Raw genomic sequence first — 11,486 nt, 5'->3', positions numbered from 1 at the left:
TCTTTTTAAATACTATGTTATACATATTTAAAAAGACATGAATAGGCAAAAACAAGTGTTTTTTTGTTTCAACAAATGATTCTCAACTATGTTATAAAAGATATACCAAAACGATTTGATATACCATTTTAAGTTTTAGATCTGTTTGATGATCATATTATTATGAATTGTCATAAACGCCTTTATGTTATATTTGGTGTTTCTTAGTAATCTCTGCCACAAAAGCTAAACAAAACAAAACGATTTAAGCATGGCATTATACCAGCAAGATTGTACCAAGAAGTGTTATTTATTTTCTTATTAATTAGTTCATCACACTATTTACAATTTGTACACAAGGCAATTCAAAGTGATTCACAGTTGTATAAAAAACAATAATGCTTATGCTCATAATAATAATAATCATTAATTATTATAATATTATAATAATTAATTACATAAAAAAAATGCTGTAGTAAAATACTTTCAGTTGGAATATGACAGCTATGTAACGTTCTGTTTATGCCTGTGTCCTTTCAGATTATGTATGCATACCCGGTTTTACGAAGAACCTCTGAGGGTCGACTCCTTATGGGGCCAACTGAGGAGGCCAATAGGAGGAAGATCGTGTTGGCAGGGAGGGCCAGGTGTAAAGAGGAGGTCTTGGCTGAGGCCACTGCCTTTGTGAGGCAGAATGGAGGGAATCCTGGAGACCAGTTCCTGGTTCTGGCTCACTGCAAGATCCAGTTTGGGAAACACCAGGGTCAGAGGTTCCTCAGGCTGCTGAAGAACTCACTGTGGTATGCCTGCTATCTGGTCAGCAGCATTTTGGGGGAGGAGGAGAGGGACAACCCGCTGTCGGACAACAAACACCGGTTCCTCAGATACACCTCGCAGATCAGGGAGGTAGGCGAGGCTGTAGAGGTGTATCAGAAAAAAACAGGCCATGCTGCAGGATGCCCACAGGACAGGAGACTCTTGGTGTCTGATGGTGGAGTTTGGGGATTTTAAGGGTAGGTCAATAAAGGAGGTGTATGAGGACCCAAGCAAGGAGGCCCAGGCTCTCATCACCTACCTGAAGAAGGCAAAGGCCGGGCCTAACACCAATATGGCCCTTTTCAAAGCATACGTGCTGAAGAGGCAGGCTCCAGCCCACGTGCCCACCGCCACTGTGCCCACTGCATCTGTCCTCACTGCTGCTGTGCCCACTGCCACTGTGTCTGTTCCTCCTCCACCTACTGCCACTAAGAACAGCCCACTGCTGGCGACCAATGTGAAGGCCCTGTTGGCGCGGGGGAAGCATTTATTTGCTTCACAGCTGGCACAAAAGATTTTGTCTCCAGCCAAACCCTGTAAGTGGGTAAGTTTTTTCTTTTTTCTCCAGCCACTGCAGGCTCGAGAGGCCCTGCTCCTGCCCCGGCTCGTGCTACTGCCCCTGCTCCTGCCCCTTATCCTGCTCCTCCAGCATTATGGACCCCTGGCCAGGTGTCCCAGTCGCCTGCAGAGCTTCCTGTCCACTGGAAAGAGCAACTCCCATCTTTCCAGCAAGGCTTTCAACCCCTGTCCCTCTGCACCAAGACCATCCTCACTACAGCCACCCACAGGACTCCTGGGACTTTGAATCCAGCGATTCGAGTTAAAATCTCGGTGGAACCTTTTTAGGATCTTTGCGGAAGGGAGGGGAAAAACAGAGGTGATGCGCAACTGCTGACGTGGCGGTGAAATTGGCACTCTCAAACCGAGTCGGAATTGGGGAAACATGGGCTTAAAAAGCAAAGGCTTCTTTTGCTCCTTGCTATCGCGTTTCTGGACTGAATGACTTACATCTCTGCACCACATGGGAAAAGTTGACACACGCCGAGGTTCCATGGTGTAAGGGTTCGCACTCTGGGCTCTGAATCCAGTGATCCGAATTCAAATCTCGGTGGGACCTTCATTTGCCAGGCTAAACAGCACAAGTACCTGGCCGAAATAGCTCAGTTGGGAGAGTGTTAGACTGAAGATCTAAAGGTCCCTGGTTCAATCTCGGGTTTCGGCAGAGGAACCACGCCCGCCTCCTTTAGGCTACCTGATTCCACCTAGCCTCATTGCTATCTGCCTCTCAGACAGACAGCTGGGAGGGTGTGTTGGTTCCATGGTGTAATGGTTAGCACTCTGGGCTAGGTGGCGATCTGAGTTCAAATCTCGGTAGAACCTTTTTAGGTTCTTCGCGGAAGGGAGGGAAAAAACAGAGGTGATGCGCAACTGCTGACGTGGCGGTGAAATTGGCACTCTCAAACCGAGTCGGAATTGGGGAAACATAGGGTGCTTCTCAATATCCCTCCTCGTCTCCTCGTTCCTCTGTCCTCCATCCTATGACCCGGAAACCGATCGAGCTCAGCCATCTTGAAGGACATCTCAATTACCTAATTGCACCGCGAGGAGGCGAGGATCGAGGAGTGAGGAGGCTTTCAGAGGAGTCATGAGCGAGGATACACAGGTGTATCCTATGCGGAAGTGTTTTATTGACTAAACGTGACGCACGTATACATTCTCCTCCCCCTTCACATCGGTCACAATCTGTTTTAAAGTATACTTTACCTTTGCAGTTTATATAAACCACACATTACACATATTTCAACAGGGTATCTTGCTTTATTATTATTTATTATGAATTTCTTAAATAAACAAACTGCAACAACATGAGGGCAGATCCTTTGAGCGCTGCTGATGATGCTATGAAGTGACGCTCGAGTGATCAAGTATTCCAATGTATAAAAATGCTTTCATTCGATTCCTCCATCCTCATTTTTGTCATTCATTACATTATTTTGAGCACAAGAAGATTTTTACTAAAACCTTTAAAAAAAAAAGTTTAATTCATATATGTTATACTATACTATGTTATACACCAGTATACATATTTATGTTATCTTTTTAAATACTATGTTATACATATTTAAAAAGACATGAATAGGCAAAAACAAGTGTTTTTTTGTTTCAACAAATGACTCTCAACTATGTTATAAAAGATATACCAAAACGATTTGATATACCATTTTAAGTTTTAGATCTGTTTGATGATCATATTATTATGAATTGTCATAAACGCCTTTATGTAATATTTGGTGTTTCTTAGTAATCTCTGCCACAAAAGCTAAACAAAACAAAACGATTTAAGCATGGCATGATACCAGCAAGATTGTACCAAGAAGTGTTATTTATTTTCTTATTAATAAGTTCATCACACTATTTACAATTTGTACACAAGGCAATTCAAAGTGATTCACAGTTGTATAAAAAACAATAATGCTTATGCTCATAATAATAATAATAATATTCATTAATTATTATAATATTATAATAATTAATTACATAAAAAACAAATGCTGTAGCAAAATACTTTCAGTTGGAATATGACAGCTATGTAACGTTCTGTTTATGCCTGTGTCCTTTCAGATTATGTATGCATACCCGGTTTTACGAAGAACCTCTGAGGGTCGACTCCTTATGGGGCCAACTGAGGAGGCCAATAGGAGGAAGATCGTGTTGGCAGGGAGGGCCAATGTTGTGGTTTTCAATCTTTCTGAAAAATAACTTCACAGAGATCTTTGATGCCAGAAATAATTAGACTTTATTTTCGAACGCCGTCCCATTCCATAGAACGGCGCTCTAACGCTCTCTGGCCCTCTGGCCTTCCAGTGCGCTCCCGAGTACATTTTGGTTCAGAGTTATATACATACTTCTTCTTCCAAAGAAGGTAACACACCCTATAGATAGTTTTGGGTAAAGGTCTTTTACCATGTGACTTCTCAGAATAGAATTTTCTGCAGCAAACAACATTCCATTCAAGGTCTTTCACATACACAGAGGAAATCCAAAGTCACAGACAGAAGAAATAACTGTGTCCAAATATATAGCAAAATTACTTGTTTTCTAAATAATAAAATCTTCTACATTCCCTCCTCTGAGGCTTATCTAAGCCTCACTTTCACTAGCTTTTTCCAGAGTGTAATTTCAAAATCCAGCTCCCTCAGTTATGCTACCTGGTGACTCAATTTGAGTCACTCATTCTCCTTTCCAATTACTGGATTAAGCAACCACACTCCGGAGGAGCACTCGAGCCAAACATCTTCTTCCATACATTTTATTTCTTTTAGTTGTTCTTTCTTTTTTGTTTATTGGAAAAAGTAAAAGAATCGAGGTCTCCTAGTCAGACAAACTGAAACATTGTTATAAGTGTGTGTATACCTTTGTTCTTGCATTGCATGTTATTGTCACAGTTATGTAGACTATATCAAACATAAAAGTCTCTTATACTATTGAAAGTTTTCTTGCGGTGCAGATGTCCTCTAGGGTCTGGCTCATCAATTATCTTCTTCGTCCTCAATTCCTCATTTAATGGAATCAACATCCAGGGTTTGTAAATATCAATTTGGTTGCCCTCTCAAATTAGTTTTCATTATCTTTTTTCCGCATTTTCATTCGTTTAACCGTGGTTTTCCAACTAGTGATCTTAATATACAAAGTACACAACAGAATAATAACCCACTTTCAATATCTCTAATTGAGAAAATCATAATTTTCCAGACTTTACATTAAGTTTTCCTTAACTTTTGCTCTTAAGGTTTTTTAACATGATCATAATCGCTAAATTTTCCTCCCTGCGCAATATTATTTAGTAAAAGTGCAACACTGATCACCAAAAATAAGTCATTCTACTTTTTTCATATAATTGTTTTTCTCCTAATGCAGACAAAGCATTATAATAAATATCTGCTTATTATAGTAGTCTAATTGATTTATTATGCATTTTTGTTCTACTTGATCCATATGACTATTAATTCAAAATATGGCTGGGTAAACATAACTCTCTCATTTTTATCACTTCTTATGAGAGAATATCATTTCTTAGATTCGAAGAATCCATCTTTTAGTCAGTCAATTTTAGTGAACAGAACACTTTACACCCATCTAATAAATTGCAATACATTTCACTTACTTTCTATTTTATTACCAAATTTAAACAATAAATTCCATTTTGACCTTTTTAATCTTGCGTGTTGCTTCTCATTCTCATTGTAGCTCCTCAGTTCAAGACTAAACTGAATACATTTTCTTCGTTTCTACTAATTTCTAAATAAACTATCATGAATAAACTAATTATGTGTCATGTAATCACTCTAACTAAGAAAGCTTCAGAGCAATTTTACATTTATCTCATAAAAGTCATTCAATAAACTTATTAGACAATTAGAAAAATAACTCTAGAGAACAACTTTTTGCACTCTTACATATTCCTTATATGTACATTTCTTTTTCTTTATATCTAACAATCTAAAAGTTTGTCTATCATCCTTTTAAACCATTAGCATTATAACTAATAAAATAATAATTATTATTAAAACTTCCTTGTATTCGTATGCAATTTATTTTCAATCTTCAATACTTCTGTTTAGTTGACCCATTATCTGACGTTATTTTTGCTTAGACTTCCAATCTAAGGATTACTTCTCTGTCAGAGATTTAATTTCTGTTCCTGCCCTCCTCTGTTGATTTCATTGCTTTTACCCATCTATATCATGTCCAAATGGTATACTGATATATGGCCTATTTTTGTCGCTGTTCTTTTCTTAACTTTGTTTTTGCCACAAATTTCACAAAACTTTGCAAAAATGCCTTTTAATTTAAAATGCCTTTAATTTTATCTTCATTTTAATTTTTAATTTCCTTATCTTACTCCCCCCTTTGCGCACTGGTTTAAAACCATTGCGCATCTGGACTGAGAATATTCAAAAGTATTCATTGGTTCGACAATCTGTCCTTCATGTGAAATGCCAAATATCTATTTTTGACCCCCCTCTGGTGCCATTTAGATTGTTCACAAGGGCTTGTTTGTTACTGAATTTCAATAACTTCTTGTAAGTCTATAAACTTTCTATAAGTACTACTTAATATTAGTCAATTGCATATTGAATCAAATCTTATAAATTCAATTTTGACATTGAATATTTGTTAATACCCAGTGTTAATACTTGCTTTAATTTCAACTGTAGCCTTAAATTAATTAAGTATATCCTTGTATTGACAAGTTACATCTGAGTACCCATTAAGATTTATTTTAAAGTTATTTTTAGTTCTAAAATTTTCCTTCATGTATTGTCTTAATTCCCATTATGCTATATCAATTTCTTAAATTAATTGTTAACATTATTTTAGTTTCTTTTCTTTTTTTCATTATCATTGTTTTCTATGTTGCTTTAATATATTTTTACTTTCAATCATTTTTGTTATGGTGGGGTTATTATTAAGTTGCTACTGAATCTATTCAAGGGCTGAACATTCAATCATAGGAAAGTTGGTTGATGTTGACTATTGTTTGAGCTTGTACTCATCTCTGTTGAGTCTCTCTTTTGCACAGTTCTTCTCATTCCTGTGTTTCTGGTTAAGTTTGTCTTTTCTTCCATTCATGATTTGATTATTCTGTTAACCTTGTCATCAATCATTACATCTTTCACCAGGGTGTCTCCAGTGAGTCGTTCGTTGCAATGGACTCTTTCTCTCATTGTCAGCATGTCCTTGATCCCTCACTTCAGTTGTGGGGGCTTGCTGAAGTCAGTTGGTTTATTTTAAGTTGAGAGGCATGGACTCAAATGTCACACTGTTGATCACTTCTTCTGAAATTACAAAGCATAGTTACTGGTTCTTTTTGTCAGACTCGTCCCAGAATCCTTCCTGGAATTGAGCTGCTGCTATCTGTAAATTAAAGCTTAATTATTTTTGTTAGTGACAACAACATATAATTTCAATCATCTGCTCATCTGTCCCATTGTCCTTCTCGATGGTACCTGTAGAAAGGTCATGTGGGCTGAGTGGTGTCCTTTCTGCCTTCATTAACAGCAGGACTTTAATCCATATATTCTCATTTGTTTTTCATAAATTTGACTTTTGATCATTATTTGCAACTTTTTGCATTTTTCTCACAATAAATTTCAATGTACTCTTATAATTAGGCAATTCAACTCAGTTATCTCTTTGTCTTGAGTTCCACTATAAGCACATTATTTATTAGGCATCTTGGACAATACTCAACCCACTTTGACAAAAGTTACAAGACAATATTTCATACTTTTGACAAAGATCAGCTCCATCATGATATGCTGAAAAGAAAGGCAGACGTGTTATGCTGCAAAGGAAGTCAGATATGTTATGCGCTGCGCAAATGTGGCACTGTTTTTTCTATTTTTATTTTTCTCTTTTTATTCCTTTGTTTTTTCATATTGTTACTTCAGTTCCTGACCAGGAAATTTAACCATATGCATCCATGGTCATTATTTTATTGGGCAGAATTTGCCCTGTGGGCCCACATGTTAAATTTTAAATACAGCTGTATTGGCAAAATAATTGATTTGCCTTAGTGTCTCTTCAGACACCATCTCTCACTCATTCACACTCAGTGTCTCTCTCACACACGCTGGCCAGCATACACTCTTACAGGTTGTGCTCTAAATGTGGCATCCTATAATTTTAGCCAAGGGTTGATCAGGTCAACACAGCTATCTCAAACACTACTGTGAAGTGTCAATGATCATAAGGTTTAGTTTAACACCGTTGTTATAATCCTTTTTTTCTTTTTACAAATTCTAATAGACTAAGTATTTTAGAATAATAAGCCTGCCAATTGTAATTTTTCAAATACATTTTGTCATTTGTTTTTCTGATTTTTCCTAATCTTTTTTGTTTTGTTTTTTTGCTCATGAGCTGCTTTAAGAAATTGGAGATCTCTGCGTAATCTTGGATCCATGGCCAACAACATTTCCATCTCATTATCCCAGTTCTGACAGCATTTTTTGCGATTTCATAAGCTTGGACTTTTGGAGTAATTTTTTCTCCAATCTATATCTCTAAAAACTTAGCAAAACAAAATGGAGTGACCAGTATCATTGTTTTGCAAACAATAATAATAATTCTTTGACATTTTGTGTCTATCTTTTTCTTTGCTACAGAATAATTTTTCATGCTTTTAGCCCTATAATTGTTTAATATAATAGCCCTCACTATAACAAATCCAGCCTCAGTTTGAACTAGTGAGTTGAGCACCCACTTCTCTCTTTCAGTGTATTCTCTTTCTTTTTTATATGGCTGGACTTGAACCTACTGGAAAAGCAAAGAGGGTTAGTTTAGCAGAGAATATAAAGAATTGCTTATGAGACCAGTGAATAATCAGAATGAATAAAGTTAATATAATAACTAAATTTGAAGCAGTCTCTAGAGTGATCATTGTAGTTGCCACACCTGTGTTGCCCGTAAGGGAAGGGTTTCGGTCAGTTCTTCTGTTTTTAGATGATCAGTCTGTTGAAGCTTCTTGGCTGTCGCTCTGCATGTGTCGTCAGCGTAGCTGTCACTCAAGGCTTGGTGTAAACAGGAATATAGGCTCTGTTGTTTCTCTGCCCCTTCTCAGTTTGGGCTTTGATAGAATTTGCCACAGCTTTGCATCTCAGGATTTTCCTCTTGTCCTCAGGAAAAAGTCTCCAGTGAAATAGTGAACGTTTCACCTTTTCCAGCATTAAATCAGTCTTTCTCCATGCCAGAAAGTGGTCATCTTCAGAAGGGGAGCTGAAAGCCCCTCACCCTCTCTTCTTCTTCTCTCTGCAGTCGTCTTTGACCTTTCACCTCTTCCATTCGACACTGAAGCCATCTGAAACTTGAACACTCAGAGAGCTGCATAGATCAAATTAGTCTTTATAAATATTTGTTCCTGAGCTATTAGCTCTTTATCTAAATTCCACTTTTAACCATCTTTTTCCTAGTTCTTTTTTACTATATAATAATCACTGGTTGACAACAGCAGTTCTCCCATTCTATTTTTAGTAAAGCAAGTTCTTCGTTGCAGGAAAAAGCAAGCTATTTCTTCATTGCAATATCAGCAATAATCTAACTTTGATTTTCTGAGTATAATACAATTAAATAATTTTCCCTATCATAAAATCAGCCTTCAATCGTTCTTCTGTATTTGCATGCTGTGCTCAAAATAATCTAACATGGTGAATACATTTTTCCTCACCCATTCCCAACAATTCCCATTTACTACAATTCTAAGATTGCTGTAAATTATTTATGACTGTTGAAACTTTGTCACTCAATCTTGTTCACTTTTAGCACACTGCACAAGTTATTTTTTCTTAGCACAACCTTAATTATCTACAATGGAATCATTTTTCTCACTTTGTCTTCAGGGATAATGAGATACAAATTTTAGACGTCTTCAGATATAAGATATAATATATTAAGCACGTGCATTCTTATTTATTTATCCATTAATATATATCAGTCCATTTATTAATATATATTTTATACTTTAACTTATTTATACTACAATAATCTGCAAGACTAATATCTTGAAACAATTGTTTTCTTTTACTATTTCCTTTACTTTTAATACTCATTTATAAAGTACTTGTCTCTCAAGCACATTCACACATTCCTTGTCACCTATTTTTAACCACAGTCACAGTCAAGCAGACACACAGGACAGGATCCTACATTCACTCTACTCACACAACACATTGACAATACAATAACTTTAAACTATAAGACCTCTGCGATTCACTTCCTCCGACACAACAGAGTCATATACTACATAGCTTTTCCGTACAGTCCCTTGTTAACCTATAACAAGGCGGTAACCAAAAGCTAAACTTATCTGTGCAATATTCGCCATCCTTCCAGGCCCTCTTGGCGAAATCCACATAAAACTTACCCAGTCCCTTGTTAACCTATAACAAGGCGGTAACAATAAACCAAACTTAATCTGTGCACATGCAATTAACTTATTATCCTCAAGGCCCTCTTAATAAGTAACACAGAGTTCTGGTAACCTTTACCAGTATACTTAATGATACCCAATACCATTAAAATCTACAATAAGTTGGTAACCTTTACCAGTATACTTAATGATACCCAATACCATTAAAATCTACAATAAGTTGGTAACCTTTACCAATAAACTCAAACTCTTGCTAATCATTCATCCAGGCCCTCTTGATTTAGCAAACACAGATTCTTACATACGTACGACAAAACCTTTAGCGGCACGTCAGCAGTACCAATATTCATACAACCTGCATCAGATTATATAAACACTGGCAAACACTAACGGGAGCTCCGCCGCGCTATAACACAGTACTTGATATCATCAACAACAATAGACACTTATTTCTATAATCAAAGATCCTCTTTTCAATTTTTTAGTTCTTTAAACTTGGAGAAGCATTTTAAAGGGTCTTACCACTCTGGCTCACTGGTGACAACACATACTTTTTCAAAAGCAAAAATTGCTCACCTCAAATTACAGTGGCCACTGTTGTCTGTGTCGGTCACCAGTGTTGCCTTTCGTGGTTCCTTCAGCCTCAACCCAAGTCCTGCCGGGGTCGCCAAATGTTTTGGTTTTCAATCTTTCTGAAAAATAACTTCACAGAGATCTTTGATGCCAGAAATAATTAGACTTTATTTTCGAACGCCGTCCCGTTCCATAGAATGGCGCTCTAACGCTCTCTGGCCCTCTGGCCTTCCAGTGCGCTCCCGAGTACATTTTGGTTCAGAGTTATATACATACTTCTTCTTCCAAAGAAGGTAACACACCCTATAGATAGTTTTGGGTAAAGGTCTTTTACCATGTGACTTCTCAGAATAGAATTTTCTGCAGCAAACAACATTCCATTCAAGGTCTTTCACATACACAGAGGAAATCCAAAGTCACAGACAGAAGAAATAATTGTGTCCAAATATATAGCAAAATTACTTGTTTTCTAAATAATAAAATCTTCTACATAAGGACGAGGTCCTGGCTGAGGCCACTGCCTTTGTGAGGCAGAATGGAGGGAATCCTGGAGACCAGTTCCTGGTTCTGGCTCACTGCAAGATCCAGTTTGGGAAACACCAGGGTCAGATATTCCTGTGGCTGCTGGAGAACTCACTGGGGTATGCCTGCTATCTGGTCAGCAGCATTTTGGGGGAGGAGGAGAGGGACAACCCGCTGTCGGACAACAAACACCTGTTCCTCAGATACACCTTGCAGATCAGGGAGGTAGGCGAGGCTGTGGAGGTGTATCATATAAAACAGGCCATGCTGCAGGAGGCCCAGAGGACAGGAGACTCTGGATGTCTGATGGTGGAGTTTGGGGATTTTAAGGGTAGGTCAATGAAGGAGGCGTATGAGGACCCAAGCAAGGAGGCCCAGGCTCTCATCACCTACCTGAAGAAGGCAAAGGCCAGGCCTAACACCAATATGGCCCTTTTCAAAGCATACGTGCTGAAGAGGCAGGCTCCAGCCCACGTGCCCACCACCACTGTGCCCACTGCATCTGTCCTCACTGCTGCTGTGCCCACTGCCACTGTGTCTGTTCCTCCTCCACCTACTGCCACTAAGAACAGGCCACTGCTGGCGACCAATGTGAAGGCCCTGTTGGCGCGGGGGAAGCATTTATTTGCTTCACAGCTGGCACAAAAGATTTTGGCTCCAGCCAAAC

The 11,486-nt window shown here is 38.1% G+C and overlaps 1 non-coding gene across 1 annotated transcript; it reads left to right on the top strand.

Annotated features, from left to right (window-relative positions):
* The first annotated feature begins 1,944 nt into the window (after positions 1-1,944).
* Positions 1,945-2,017, top strand: trnaf-gaa (transfer RNA phenylalanine (anticodon GAA)). Its single transcript has one exon. It is a non-coding gene; the product is annotated as a tRNA-Phe (tRNA).
* The last annotated feature ends 9,469 nt before the right edge of the window (positions 2,018-11,486 follow it).

The sequence above is a fragment of the Siphateles boraxobius genome, unplaced genomic scaffold (genome assembly GCF_051911475.1).
Source record: "Siphateles boraxobius isolate OS27281-9 unplaced genomic scaffold, OSU_SipBor_1 19, whole genome shotgun sequence".
Taxonomy (NCBI): Eukaryota; Metazoa; Chordata; class Actinopteri; order Cypriniformes; family Leuciscidae; genus Siphateles; species Siphateles boraxobius.
The sequence above is the reverse complement of the archived record's forward strand: the minus strand, read 5'-3'. Positions and strand labels throughout refer to the sequence as shown.